The 15401-nt window shown below is 48.3% G+C and overlaps 1 protein-coding gene across 5 annotated transcripts in view; it reads right to left on the bottom strand.

Annotated features, from left to right (window-relative positions):
* CBFA2T2 (CBFA2/RUNX1 partner transcriptional co-repressor 2) overlaps positions 1-15401 on the bottom strand; it is a 64883-nt gene that overhangs the window by 27040 nt on the left and 22442 nt on the right. Inside the window, exon 1 of one of the 5 annotated variants that reach the window (XM_087749607.1) lies at positions 13791-14104. The exons of the other annotated variants lie outside the window; for them this stretch is intronic. The gene's annotated coding sequence lies outside the window, so the exon portion shown is untranslated. Of the gene's footprint in view, positions 1-13790; positions 14105-15401 lie in introns of those variants that run through there. 5 annotated transcript variants of the gene reach the window in all.

The following is a 15401-nucleotide window of genomic DNA, read 5'->3' as shown; positions in this document are numbered from 1 at the left end:
ACACCCACCATCGGCATATCACGGCTTTCCTCCCCATCTTCGACGTTCCTCAGCAGCACTTTTTGATTGCAGAGGTACCCATTAAGCAACTCAAACTCTTCTTATTTCTAATTAGCAGCCTAGTTTTTTATGTCTATTCAATACCCACCAGTTTTAGCTGGCGTAAACCCTCTCTGGAGCAGCACCAGCCTGTTGTACAGGGTAACAACATTAAATGCGGTTAATTCTGAAACAGGACTCAAGTGTTGAAAAAAGAAAACTTCAGAACAGATGCAACTGCCTTTAAAACTTTAAACTTTTGCAAGCACTGGTTTTAAACCAAAGTTGTGCTAAACTCTGCTCAGGTATAAAGAAAATAATTTACCAAAAAATCCCATAGGTTATATAGAAGAACAACAACTGAGCACTGTAATTTTGGGATTGGAAATATTTTTTTCTTCCTGCTTAGGCTAAACGCCATAGAGTAAATAAAGCTGCAACTTTTGCACCTGTAAAATTTTGGGCAACCCAAAAGGGGGAAGACACCGTGAAACAAGCTCTAACTTTTGAAAGTGTTTTCTACCTTAACAGAGGCTTTGAGACAGCCTTTAGGATATGATTTTATCTAGCACTCATAAATCCTTTTAAAACTTGGATTGCTGGCCATTTAACAAGCAGCTCCACCCTTCTCCTGCTCTCCAGATGAAACACATACGCACTAAGCTCCATTTTGTTACCTTCCTCTCCAGCCCAGCAGTATCAGAAAAGCAGTGGTAGAGCCTAGGGAGCAGTGTTTAATTGGCATCCTCTTATTACTAATTAGCTCCGAGGGGCTCTCCACAGCTCGTAATGGTCAACAGACACGCATCCACTGATTTAAACAGGCTGTGGAGCAGCAGAGATGCTGAAGTGGACTCTTAGGAATGACCCCACTGCAGCCAGGGGAACCCAGGCCACCACTGTGGTTCCCCATGGAGGAGCCAGCATGGGACCCACCGCTGCTGCAGCCCTCGCTGGGCTTCTCCAGTGGCACGTATAGGTCTGGAGGAGCCTCAGGGAGGCTGTAGGGTTGTCTCACCCAGGCAAATGTTTCCAGAGGGTTTTGGCTGCTATGCAGCTTCTCTGCAGCGCATCCTGCACAAGAGCCTGTCGCGTGGACACTGCGATGAGAGGTGTCCAAGCAGACGCAACATCAGCGCTGCTCATTGCTTAAAATCCATCAGCAAGACCTCAACAGAAGAGATTTAAGCCACAAATTCACCTCACCACCACGCAACAAACTCCCTTTGAAAGTCTGGGACCCCATGCCTCCTCAGCTGCCCTACTTTATTCTTTAACAAATCAGTTCAGAAAAGGGAAATCTGCAAAAAGCATTTCAGCAGCAGCACCGCTGCGATTTTGTAGCGCCGTTCTGCTCCCAGCCGGCTGAGCCGAAGAGCCGCCGGTGCTGCACAGCAAGGCCACGGCTACGACACTGCAGCAGCGCTCACTGGCGATGCAGCCCCCTTCTCCCTGCCAGGCTGCTGCAAAAGCTCAGGCAAGCGCTGTGAGTCTGGCATTCCCATGGCTTCCCCAGGGGAACCACGTTTCCCACCCAAGCCCCTTCCCAGGGGATTTTTGCTGGGTCCTGCAGCTTCCATGCTGTCAGCCTGGTTCATTCCTGGAAGCTAGGGGGGGAAAAAAAGAAAAAAACAGTGATAGTCTATTCTGAGATACCAGGCTAGCGACCCTTCTTTTTCACTGCCTGGTCTTAGTTTCAGTAGGAAAAATAAAGTTGTGGAATAGGAGGTAGTTTTCTAGCCAATTCTGTAAGAAATTTAGCAGATGTCGAGAAAGATGCTGTTTCTGGGTCAGCGCAGCGAGCCCCTTCGCTTGAAGGCTTCCCACCAGCGGTCGCTCTCTGCTCGCTGCAGCATGAACCCCTGCCTGTTGGGGAGCAATCATTTTGGGAGTTTCCTTTGAGAAAAGCACCACATCAAGCAGGGGCCATTTCAGTTCCTGGTGCATTTTTAACCCCTGACTCCAAGCAGCTAAGTGACGGTGTGAAGCCTCGTGCCGCAGTGCCGGGGGAGCTCGGATCCCAAGGCTGCAGCTCCTGGGGCTTCCAGTCCTGCCCATCGCTGCGCCTCTGCTCCCCATTAGCTGCTGGGAACCAGTTTGGTCACACGCAGCACCAGTTCCTACTGGGATGTGTACAGGTTGTTTTGTTTGTACAGAAGCTCCCACAGATCATTAAGAGGATCTTGCAGACCAACAGGTCTCAGGTAGAAAAATCCCTGTACCCCAGACCTGAGGTTCCAGACTGCAGACTGTCAGTTCAACACCCATCTGCTCTCCAGCACGCCACGCCATGGGGGAACTCCTAAGTAGCTCATAACCACAGTGCTTTGGGGATCAAAATTGCAGGTTTTCTGCTGCCTTTCAGAGCCCACATGAACCAGGCGAGGCATCAAGAAACACCATGAGCAACTCCCACAGCGGACAGAGCTGGCGTGGGCTCTGCTGCCCAGGCAGCCCCAGCAGCACCCACGCGTGACGAGCGATGGCACGGCCTGGGCTGGCAGAAAGCTGCTGACAGCAAGGTTTACTCGAGTTTTGTGTCAGAGAACCCAGAAATGCTTCAACCACAGCAGCAAGAGGAAAACACAAGCCTCCTTCGGGAGAGACAGCCCTCGTCTATATAAGCTTGTCTTTTTACCTGAGCATCCCTGAGATTAGATTGCATCTTCACAGCGATCCTGCCTCACCGGGTACAACAAACACGGGCATTGCCCATGACTCGGACAAGTTCTCAGTCCTGCACTACTCAGCCTGACCCGAGAGGCGAGTACAGACAGACAGACATCACAGAAACACATAGCTTACCTAGGGCAGAGCCATCCCAGAGCTCCTCAGAAGCTCACACAACACAAGGTAAAAGGGGAAAATCATTAGAGGAGGAAATAGTCTCATTTAAAATAACAGGATGGATTCAAAACCACCACAAATTCCCCTTAAAATAATCCAGTAATTGAAGATTTAAGAACTTTAAACCCAGTTACTAAAAACGTAGAGGAGGTTTAAGTCAGAAGCTTTAAAACAACAATTCAAGAATACATCCCTCAGTCCTCCATCTTCCAAATCCTGCTGCTTGATGATTTGGTTTCCACCACTATAAATCAACCTAAAAACCCACCACCGACCTCAAAAAATAGCTAATACTGAGCAAATAGCATCACGAACGCTGCTGAGCATGCGGGGATCTGAAGCTAATGAGAACTGGTACAGCAGATCTGGTGTTTAAGGGGTGAGGGTATCCAGGGAGATATCCAGGGTATCCAATACTCAAACTGAGTAATACAGGAACTGAGATAAAGTCTATGCATACAAGACAGACCCAAAGTACCAGTGCCAGCAGCCCAAGCACCACTACCAATAACTGGTAAATAACACCACTTCAGGAAAAGCAAGGCCATTTCTTAAAGAAGTGAGAAGATCGCAAGGCAGAACACCATGTTTAATCCATAACAATCAATTAGACCACAGAGAGGCACCAATAACACCAAAATAACACCCAAAGCTATTACCAAAAGCCTAAATTAAACTAGAAAAAAAACCCAAAACTGTTTGTTAAGCACAGAACAGGTACAAGTCCTGACCACCTGCAGAAGGAAGCAGTCCAGAAGCTCATAGTCAGAAGGGCTAGTTTAGGTGAAAACAACGGTCGTTCCTGCAAAAACAAAACTAAACAAAAAAATCCAACCCAAAACAAACCACCATCCAAGTTCTACCACAAACCCAAAATGAAGCAATCAAAGAAGGACACAGAAAAACAATCCCCCTTGGGGCCCTGAAGTCATATTATTTTCTCTCTTTTCCAAAGACAAAGCAGAGTCCAACTGGGAGTCTCCCTTCTCTGGAGGGAGGCTGAAGAGCAGGACCTCACCCACCGCCAGCCAGCTCAGGGGCTGAAGTTCCACCAAACTTTATCCAAAATTGGGAAAGTTGTCCAAGAATTCAAGGAGGAACTTGAGGTGAAAAAGACCTCCCAAGTCTTTTCCATTATTTACAACTTCCTGCAAGTGCCAAAGTCTGAACCGAGGACCACAAGCGTTCCTCAGCCCACAGCCCACTGTGGCTTTCATACCGCAGCCCTTGCACGGATGCCGGCAGTGCTGCACACACTAACACTCATCTTGCTACCCCGTCGATGTACCAAGACTCTCTAACCACGATGTAGCCAAGACTCTCTAATCAAGCCATAACTCACACTGGGTCTCTTTAGAGAGCATGCCTCATTTACTTGGGCGCTAAGTACATTAACTGCTGCCCAGCTAATATTCACTCCCGATCAATGACACACATAGGAGCCCTGCCAAGATGACAATTCTGCCTCTTAAAAACACTCCTCACGTCACTACACAAATTGCTCTTCCCGTTCGCCCCAAACTCCATCAGCACGTGGAAAGCTTTCCACTGTCCCACGGAGCTGGAAGCACAGGAGCGACATGTTTAGGGATGGGTTTTCCAGGTGTTTAGGAGCCTGATGATGTAGATGGGCACCTACACACCTTTAGGAGTGGGGCCACTGGCGTGGCGCTGGAGCACCACAAGCCAGCATCTCCTGCAGAGCCCAGACATGGAGAGACGGGGGTGGACAGGAGAGCCATTAAAGCTCACTACTTCTTGGTCTCTTCAGGGAACGACCCCAGCAGAGATGGACGCACAGCAGTAACTGTCTCTGCTGTGCCTCCTTCCTGTCTCTCTCATGGGCAGCAGAGGTGGAGATTTTCCATGGATAACCTCTGGAGACTCAGTGATGCACAGGGACCACAGAGTGAAGGTGTTGGCTCGGCTGCTGACGCACTTGCTTTCAAAGCATCATGCTGTAACATAGCACAGAAAAGACTTTCCAACTCATCATTCTTAGGGTTGTCCTAAACTAGTTAGTTGTAACCTGCATTAGGCTGCTCACCACCAACTGGAGCACAAGGGGAAGACAAAGATGATATTAAACAAGAAGCGCAACCACCAAAATTGCAAACCCAGGAAATAAGAGAGCCCACCCTGCAAACAAAAAAACCCAGCAAAACCCCAAGCTTGTTTTAAACTGCTATTTTCCTCCCGCGGTCACAGCAAAGCCTGTGACACAGTGCCTATAAATTTCCTCTAATGATGCAGCAGCGAGGCAGAGACCCATCTGTGCTTGGGCACAGGTGAGACTTTTCACTATCGTGTAAGTGCAGGCTGCCTTTCAATTACACTCACCAGCCCATTAGGCAAATTAGATCTGCATATGAGAGGATAACTAGAAAGTCAAGAAATAGACCCTGAAGTAGAATACATTTTATAACCTACATATCCCTGGGAAGATGCGGACAGTAAGTTTGCTATTCAACCTAGGGCTGTGTTTGATGTTCATGTTCTCCAGGTTTCTGTGCTTAGCGCTGGCGTATTTTTGCGGACGGTCTCTCCACCACGCAGAACTGAAGCCAGACAAAGACATCTGTGTACCCTGCATCCCCACCTCCCTAAAAATATGCCCATTTCTGCAGGGCTTTGCATCATTTGCAGGTTCTGCCTTGCAGTATGCTTCATAGTAGATTAAAATATTACTGGCCCCAGGGAATTTAAATTATTTCCACCTGGGTTTCAATAAATATACCAGTAAACTACAGAATTATTTCCAGCACCCTAAGAAGGTGCACCAGCACATGCTGCCCAGCAGTCTGGGATTACACTGGTGTCCCGTGTCACCGAGGACATTTGTGTGGACTAAATGGTCCTGCTCAGGTGATCCTGAAGAATTAATCTGCCTGCACATACTTTTTTTTTTTCCTGGTGAGTGTATGCAAAACAGAGACAACCTAGCTCATCTCCCGGAATCCAGATGGCACTTGCAAACCTTGTCTGTGTATCAAATGTTGTTTTTTAGATCAAGTGTCCCTGGTTGACAACACAGAACTTCACGATGCTATCTTTAGAGAGGCTTCTCTGCAAAGAAACACCCTTTGAGCATACGTTACAGGGAATATGCTAATGTGGCAGGGTGTTTTCAGCGGACACGAATGTATCTGTTTCTGGGAGCTCAGATACCCCAGAACAAGCTGATCCTGGCTGTAGATGAAGGGTCATCCAGCTCCCCTTTTACCACCAAGCCCCTACAGAAAAGACGCATCAAGAAGTTAAGATTGCAGAGAAAGGTTAATGTGCATCACTGGAGAGATGCAGAATGAGCTCACAGCAAAGTCTACTCACACACAACAATTATGCTTACCAAAAAACCCTACTAAATGAGTTAGAGTAGCTGAAAACAGCAAAATCCGAGACTTCTAATTCCTTCATTTCTCCTACAGGTTTAGAGATTCTTACCCTACTTTCCTGTTCATCTAAATGCAAGGGTCTGATAATAAACCAATGGTTTTCTTCCTTAAAGTCTTCATTTCCTCCTCCAGATTTCATGTAAAGATAAAAGCAGCAGATGCAAAGTAACTTTTTTTTTTTTTAAACAACCCATTAATAAAGAACAAAACTCTACAAAACTTTCAGTTTCACACATTCCTGAGACGGTAACGTTACCCTCAACAAAAAAAATTAGTAGTTGTAAAAATAACACCGCCACCCCCAAAGAACCTACCACGCTGAGATGTTTTCTATGCTCCTCAGCTCCAAGAACAAGAATCATTACCTGCATGTGAAAAAGCATGAAAAACCCCTGAACTATACACACTCCCACTAAGCAAAATGGCACTACAAAAGCAGAAGACAAAGAAGGCTGTAGAAACAGAAAACGTTATGATACAGCCCATCCCCAGGATCAGAAGGTGACACCAACACCAGCGAGGTGGCTGAAATAACCCCTCGCGCCTGCTGCTAAAAAGAACATTTCAGAACAGCGACATCAGGTAAAGCAGCTTCTTTTGAAAAAAGAAAGTGATCCAGGAGGTAGCTCCTTCCATATTGCAGGCGCTCACAGTAAACACCATATGGCCTGTTAATTTAATTAGGGAGAAGAAACCCCCTAAGTTTGAGATTTGACTTTGAAGGGTTTAAAACAAGCATGAGGAAAATTGCTCAAGATACTCTATTAGGTCGTCTTGCTAGCTTCATCCATCCTTCTGACCCGATTTAGCTGATGGCTCTCCCCATGCCGCACAGCACCTCTAAGGGGCTGATTTTTTTTGTTTTTGTTTTTGTTTTTTTTTTTAAGAAGTCCACTACCAGAGGTGTACAGGTGTACAACCTACACCGTTGCACCTGCATGGCTGCTTCCCAAAGCTCTGGGTGGTCCACGCCGGGCAGCCAAGCCAGGATGGGTCTGTAGCAGGAAGGAGGTACGCACAGTAAATAACCCAAGTACTTCGGTTAAGGCCAGCTCCTCAGATGCCAACCAGAATTTTTATTTTAAATCCTTCTCACAAACTGCATTGGTGGGTCCCACCCATCAAGGCCGGATGGACCTCACGGTGGAGGCCAACCTGACGAATACCAAAGAACCAATGCTGAGACACAAAAATCTCAGGACAAATCCATTCCCCACCTATAAGTAAGTTTGCATCTACAGATCTTGAGGGTCAACCAACCAAGCCCCAGCTGTTCCCAAAGATTTCTGTACCTGAGTAAATGCTCACTGCAGCATCTACTTCCAGAGTAGCAACAGGGACTGCGTTATCAGAATAAAAAGTCATTGTCTGTTTTGAACATATCTTCCATGTGAAAGACATGGCAGGGAGGAATGGAAATTCCCTTCTCTGACTTGGGGAGAAAGTGAGTCTAGAGACTTGACCATCCCAAGCATCCTAATATGGTTCCTCCGCTGGTAGGAGCTTTTTTCTAAAGACTCATCATAACCCCCCCCAAAAAAGTGCAGAAGTAAAAAAACAGTCTGTATTGATTTCCCTCTTTTTTGCTTCAATCTGGACAATTCACAGTTTTTACCTGGTTGCTCTGAGGAGAGAAGAGAACATCTTAGGATCTTTTCTAGACAGAGGTTTGCACCTGTATATCTGTACAGCAACAGGAGACTGTGACACCAATGTCATGCCGGAGCACCCTGCCAGGTCTCAGCAGGAGCTGCCCAGTACATCACCGGCAGGGAACAAGGCAGATCCCATAGAAGCGGCTGCTGAGGCACCACCACGAATACAAAGACACAAAAGCTACTGATTATCTATGAAATAGCCTCACAAGCCATAATGGCCGAGACTTATGGAGCTTTGATGGCCTTCCATCTTCAAGCAGCCTGCTCAGGCCCAGGCAGTAGCATGCAACACCTCAGTCACGGTGCTTTGAGGACCATCATCCCCCAGCAAGCTGCTCTGTCAGGAGCCACCAGCACAAACCTCATCAGCTGCAACAAAACAAAACTCCTTTTGGGAGGCCCAGTGTGCCATAAGGGAAACCCAGCCTTTCTCCATAGAGCTATAGACTCCGACTGACTGGCCTCCAGACTCGGACAGGGCTTTGTCACCCAAGTTGTTTGGATAGCAGCACAGAGGAAAGCCACGCCTGATGCCTCCAGTGCAGAGACGAGATGCTGCTCTCCTCTGCTCCTGCCTGGCACAAAGTAGGCCAGGGCTGCGTGGGCTGGTCCCCTTGTCACGGGACGCGACCCACCTGCACTCCTCGCCGGAGATGCTCCGTGCCTCTGCAGAACAGCTTCATTTCCAAGTCCTGCGTAGGGCAGCAAGAGATGCCGCCCTCCCTCTCTCCTGTTACTACCTGCAGCGCACCTTGCCTCGAGGCAAACCCAGGCTGCTCCGTGCCACTCTGCCAGCGGGAAACCCAGAAGAGATTTCAGGGGGTTTGGGGTTTCGTGCAACCTGCTGCCCTGCAGACGAATCGTACCAGGAGAAAACCACGTTGTTCCTAGAATTTTGTAACCTCAATGGCGTGTAGTTTCTCTTTGGCTCCTGTCAACAGTTGACTACACTCACAAATTAACAACTCACTTGTTCAATTATTGTTTCCTTTTCTATCCAGACCCAGGTTGGGATTTGTGTGTCCCTTTAATAGGTGTGCCACAGCAATATGCCAGAGACCAGAGTTTCCCATTTTCTAGTTAAAAAAAAAAACAAAAACAAACAAACCAAACCCCAAATAACCAAACATCTAAAGCCCAGCAGACTTCTTCCTGCTAGCAAGAAAACCTCCTCTCAGGACACCGCAAAGATTTAATTTACTACCAATTGCCCTCTGGTTATTTTACATTTATGGGGTGGGGGCTGAAGAAAGGAAGAAAGCAGGGAGAGGGTGTAATTAGCTTTGCTTGTAAAATGTTCATCCCAGTTGTAATAGCAACTGGATCCTATTGGGGGCTTAATAGATTTCAGGGTTTTGTTCCTTGTGAGTGCTGAAGTGTCTGTGTGGGGTGGGAGGAATAAAAAGGGGGAAAAATATAAAAAAAAAAAAAAAAAATCAATAAGTGGATCCTACTTCTTGCCACAGCCCCATATGGAAGTAATCAAGCACAAGGGTGGCAGCTGGGGCCAATAACAGTCACCTGCAGTTGAGGGACGTGGGGGTTTCGGATGGGTTTTTAATGCTAATTTCCTGGAGAAACAATGAGGGAGCGGGCACGGAGCAGCAGCCGAGGGCGGATGAATAGGGACCAGCCGGAACAATGGCTGCACCTGGTGCCGGGAGCAGCGGCACAGAGCCGGCACGCGGCAACAGCGCACGGCACATCTGTTCCCCGCACAATAACCCGCTCCCCCCAACGCTCCGCCAGCATCCTAAGTAATACTGGGTCTTTAAACATTCACAGCTTGCTGTGGAGCAACAGGTTTGAGCTGTTTCGGGGCGGCAGCGTGCTCCTCCTCCTCCTCCTCCCCTTGTCTGGGGCGAGCTCAGTGATGGCTATCAATATTTTTGGGGCTTTCTTGGGGTTTTTTTGGTGAAGGAGATGCCCTTGAAAGAGATGGCTATGCAGCATCCCACCATTAGGTTGTGGTGTCCTGTTGCTGCAAGCAAAACTGACTCTTGGCTTCGTAGTTCCCACAGGACTGAAGAGTAACCAAGCAGCAGATCTGCGACAGTCTTGGTTCTTCCAAGTGGTCTTCTGGCCACCTGCGACTGTCCTCCTTCAACAGCACAAGCCCTGCCACGGACATGAAAAACAGGAGTCCTGCAGCTGGGAGCGTGCCAAGAAAATTCAATACACATTATTCTAAAAATCTTAAGCTTGGCTTATAAAAATGCCACTACCCAGCCCAATAAAAGGCGTGATAGTTACACTTTAAAATGCTTTGAAACCTCTGAAATCGCTGTTGTCATTTTGGACGCAAGCCGCTGACACACAAAGCAGCGCTAAGGTCAAGGTCTTGCCTCAGAAGATTGCTTGCAGACCCAGGAACCGAACCCAAGCCTCTCCGTGCTGCACTTTAACTGCGGGATCATCGCTCACCAGTTCTTCCCAGCTTCTGCTCTTGCTCTAAACAAAGGTTTTTCCAGCCATTCCCTGAACGCTGCATGAATTAAGACAGCCTCCATCCTAAAAATAAAAGTTGAACAGGCTCCCAGAGACCTGCAGTGATGCGGACCCCAGGGACCGCTCTGGAGTGTCTGTCGAAACACATTTCATACCTAGCTTCTAACAAGCAATCGGATATGGAAATAGTCACTAGATGCTAAGATAAAGGCAAGCTTACAATCTAGCCCAGAACAAGTATAGCTAAGACAGGTCTTATGGGAAAAAACCCAAAATGCAACAGATTATGGCTATCTCCTGTTCAGATTTAAGAACTAGCCAGTGTTGCCCTAAAACTGCTACATATGCCCAAGTCCTCAAATTACTTTATTCAGCTATCCAGCTATACTATAAACATCACACAGGCACAACAAACAAATCTTGGTTTTCGTCCAAACCCTAAAAAAACTGAGCTGGAAAAAAACAAGAGGCCACCTGGCTCGCCCATCCCAGCACATAACCATGGGAGAGCACTGCCTCCTGCAAAGTACTGCTGATGGTTACTGCATTTATGGGTCAATTTGGGGACCAAAGAGATGGTTGCTTTGAAAACTCAGCTTCTGAAATCAAAGCACGCTCTTTCCCTCTTGCCTACTGTCCCCCAATGATAACCTCTACAAGTCAAAATCCACCATGAGCAACGCGTGGCAAAGCCCTGTAAAGCAGCAGTAAAATAACTTGGGACTCACGCTGGATCCGACAGACAGGGCAGCATTAAGAAGTGAAACCCTGCTCTCTCGAGGACACTGGTCCTGTAAGACTAAGGAATAAAAGAGAAGGAAAAAAACCCCAAGAGCCTGACCCACAGTTCACGTGAGAAAAGCTCCCCTTGCTTTTGGCTTCAGCAGGTTTAAACAAGGCTCTGCAAAAACCAGCAGATGCAACTTGCAAAAATAGCAGCATCTTGGAACTAAGCAGGGGCCATGGCTCCAGTCCCCGGGCAGAGCAGAACCCGACTTGGCAGCACTGTTTTGGCCTTTTCACTATTAAATGGAGTTTCTGCTCTTTTCCTCAGGGCATTCGCTGTGTAATAGACTTCTCAGATTAACGATTTATTCTCCTTGCCTTTAGCAATTCTGCTCCTTCCTCAGACCCTTCAAATCCTTCACTTGGCTTACTGCACTTTCCTGTTGGCAATATTTGCTCAAATTGCCTTTGCTTTACCCCTTTTACCTTGTTTCTTACACTGGGGCCTCTTAGTTTTGCATTATGTGCAGGTTTCTCTAACTGGTGGATGTGCTGGGGTAGGAGTACCTGGCTGGGGAGGACCCACAGTCATTTAGGTGAAGCCTAGGTAGTCCCAAAAATTAGACTAAACATCTTCTCCATATTAATAGTGAAAATCACATCATCCAGCAGACAATTCTGAAAAAAAACCCAAAAACAAGTCTTCACTTGGATGTGCTACCCCATTTCTATAAAATTATTATGACTGGCCACCAAGTTTCAAGCCACCCTCTTCCCCAAAGTACAACCACCTCTCACCTAAGCACTCAGCTCGTCAGGCACCCCAAATCCTTTCCAAAAACCAGAGGAACCTGAGAAGAAAAGAGTTTCCTGCAGGGCTTGAGCAAGACACCAGCAAATTAGTTGTTTAATGGCCAAATCATGCCACCCTGATGCCGGCAAAACTTCCGTTTGCTTAATCAGAGCCCAGCCTGCAAAGAGACTGCAGGAGCAGATGCTCCAACACGCTGTGCTGCATTCACAAATTCGGGAAGTCTTTGGGAGAGCCACAGCAGAGAAGCACGGCTCTTTGCTTTCAGATATCACCACACTCTGTATGGTTCTCCTGGTGATTTTTTGGTTTTCATTCCTCCTTTGTGCTGGTGCACTTTGAGACGTTGAAGTCGCAGAGCATCAGGCAGCACACGCTCCTGCCTCCTCTCCAGGGACAGCGAGGGACGCATAGGAGGTGTTTGGTGTGTCTGTAGAAGCAGACTTACAAGATATATTTTCCAAAAGCCTATACCCAAATGCTTGCATGCTGCAAGAGAAGGAAAACCTTAAGGTGGCACATGCAGCGGCCGACCTGGACGAGCGCGGAGCTGCAGCCCATGCAGCAGCGCAGCACCCTGCCAGGGAGCCCGGCCAGGCTGCACCGTGCTCTCCCCGGGGAAACCCTGTCATTTGGCACGCTTAAAACTAACACGGACAAAGCAACAGCAAAGTGCCCCAAAGGGAATCATCCTGCACCAGACAGCCTGGCAAATATTCCTCTCTCTTTTTCCAGCTCGATAGCAAGCAATCCTCAGCCACATTTTAGCTCCCCAAACTTTGAGTGCTGATTTTGGTGCATCTCCCGCAGCTGGGCAGGATTTCTTCAGCACATAAAATGGACTGCGAGTACTGTCACACAGGAGCAGAGTGCTGCGTGGGGGAGAAAAAGCCGGTAATATTTTGCAGCGTACACCCGGGGCAGCGGCTCAGCAACGGTGCAACAGAGGGATCTTTACAACAAGCTGCTCCGGAGGGTTGGAGGAGCAATTTCAACTGCTGAACCCCCCCAAAAAACAGGGAGAGGAGGGAAAGGGCAGGTTTCAAATACACATGCAGGATCGGGAGATTACAATGGAATAAAAGAAAATACAGCAGCCTGCAGCCTGACAATGAAAATCTATAGGGCAGGGAGGTCTGTTCCGGTATCACAAAATTGATCTGAGAGATTCAGATGCTGGTAGCATCAGTTGCTGCTCGAGGAGCGCAAAGACAAAAAGGGAGAAGCCTCTGCCACAATGCAGAGAAGCACTGAAAACACAGGGAAAATTAAGGAAATCTGGGAGGTGGTGGAAGAAATCTGCCTCTGCAGATTTACCCCCCCGGCTTCAATATCAGCACGAACAAATGAGAGTAAGGCTAGGCACAGCGGAAAAACACATTCTGCTAAAAGACACAAAAACCTTCCTGCTTTTCCATTTCCCCAGAAAATGCTGAATCCCAGCCTTCTGCTCACGGGGGTGGTGGGGGGAATAAAAATAAGAAGAAAAAAAAAAAAATAAACCATTCCATAGCAACATAGAGAGCTCTAACACAGCTCTCCTTAGAGAGAGTTTAGTATTTTTTCAGCTGCAGAATCCACGCATGCAGCCGGCTCCTCTATTGAAGTTTTTCCCCCAGCAGAGCCACTGCAGTCGACCGGAGGCAGGCTGGGTGGCGAAGCGCTGCAGACGGCGCCGCTCCCACCCTCTCCCTCTACCTGCGCTCAAGGTTGAGGCTCTTCCCAGACCACCGGCGAAACCCATATCGCTCTTCAAACCTACTTGGCAGCATGGCAGCTGAGCGTCCCCCCGAGCATCCTTCGCTGCCCCCAAATACGCTGCGCCCTACCCAGTCCCATTTAAAAATAGACCCATCTATTGCTTACCCTAAACAGCAAGGTTGCAACGATCCAGCTGCTGTTGAATACACCTAGTTTCTTTGAAATATAAATAAAAGTGCTCTTCCTCCTCCTCCGCTAGTGATCTTCGAGCGCAGCCGGAGCCCAGCCTGCCTTCTCCTTTCATTAGCTGGACATGTGTCAGGTCCCGCACATCTGCGATTTCTCACTGCCTGGAGCCGCCTGTCCGATTCCAGGGAAACACAGATGGATCCCAGATGGGAAGGTCCTGCCAAACAGACCAGCTCTCCACCTTGCCAGAATACCCAGCTTAGAGGCACACACCCTCGGCTCCCTGCCTGCTCCCTGCCTGCGCCGCGCTGCTGCCAGGCTGCTCGCCAGCTGATGTCACCAAGCACACACCTACCAGCGCCTCGCAGCCGGGCTGACATTAACTTGTTAAATACACGTAATTTGTTTATGGCCGGCAATAACAGCGAGACGGCGGCGGGGCGGCGAGAGGAAAAGAGGGCTTTGCCGGCACAGGCGCTGCGGGTCGCTTCCACCAGATCGACCCTCATGAAATCAGCTCTGCCTTACGCAGTGCCGGGTGTAAATCAGCCTTCGTCTTAGCCCTCAGTTTTGAAATCTGGATAAGCTGTTGGGTAAACTAGCAAATTAATTTTCTGAAGGCTTCCCCATGCACGTAAATCTTCCCTTGTAAACTCCCCTCCAAGCCCCAGCGCCGGAGTTTGCAGCACTGGAAAGCTGGCATGTGTTAGCAATTAGAAGCAACAACAAGATAACAAGATACTGATGTTGCAAGGGTACCAAAGGAGGACTGGAAAATTCAAAGGAAGAGCAATTAAACATGTAACATATTACTTGGATCGAAGAGGAAGTGTTAAAGGAAAATGTAAATCCGAAGTGTTTTATATGGGGAGTAAACTCCACCAGGGATCTCTCAGCAGCAAGGGAGGCTCATAACAGAAACCCACTGGACACAACCACGTTTGACCATTTTTCCCCCCCTTAACAGACGTGGCCGCTCTGCCACCTACAAACCTCCTGGTAATTTTGAACAGCCGCTCCCCGATGTGCGGCATGAACAACAGCCATTAACTGGAGGCCCCTGACTAATCCCATCAGCCCAGCACCATTCACCGCAAGCCGGGCGCTGGGGAAACAAGGATTTACACAACAGCATTCCTTGCCACACAGCCGGGCGTCCCTGGCTGCCTGCGGTACTGCCCCAGAGAAGAGGCAACCACCCCTCCAGTTACTGCCCAGACCATCCTTCTCCATGCCACCCTCCTCCCAGATCCCATAAAACCACCCGAGGAGGAGAAGCAACATTTGCATTTTGCTTGCAGACCTTGCACAGGCACATTTGAAGATCTCAGGAGGGATTCACCGCTCCAGTCCGTATTCCTCTAAGCTGAGAGGCTTCAGGTCTCAATATAATCCTTTCCAAATCTTTGCAGGCAACACTAACTCTCCTTCCAGCTACTTTTTTGAGAACCAGAGACCTACACACCTTGCCAGGACAGCAAACTAAAAGCCTGCCATTGCCCAAGCTGAGGGATGCTGTGTTTTTAAAAGCCCAGAAATCACAGGAGCTGAATTCTCTGCAGTTGGTATAAGCGTGGTGGGATATTT

Source organism: Nipponia nippon, unplaced genomic scaffold (genome assembly GCF_047370975.1).
Source record: "Nipponia nippon isolate SJK-2023a ecotype South Korea unplaced genomic scaffold, ASM4737097v1 scaffold_13, whole genome shotgun sequence".
NCBI classification, from domain to species: Eukaryota; Metazoa; Chordata; class Aves; order Pelecaniformes; family Threskiornithidae; genus Nipponia; species Nipponia nippon.
The sequence above is the reverse complement of the archived record's forward strand: the minus strand, read 5'-3'. Positions and strand labels throughout refer to the sequence as shown.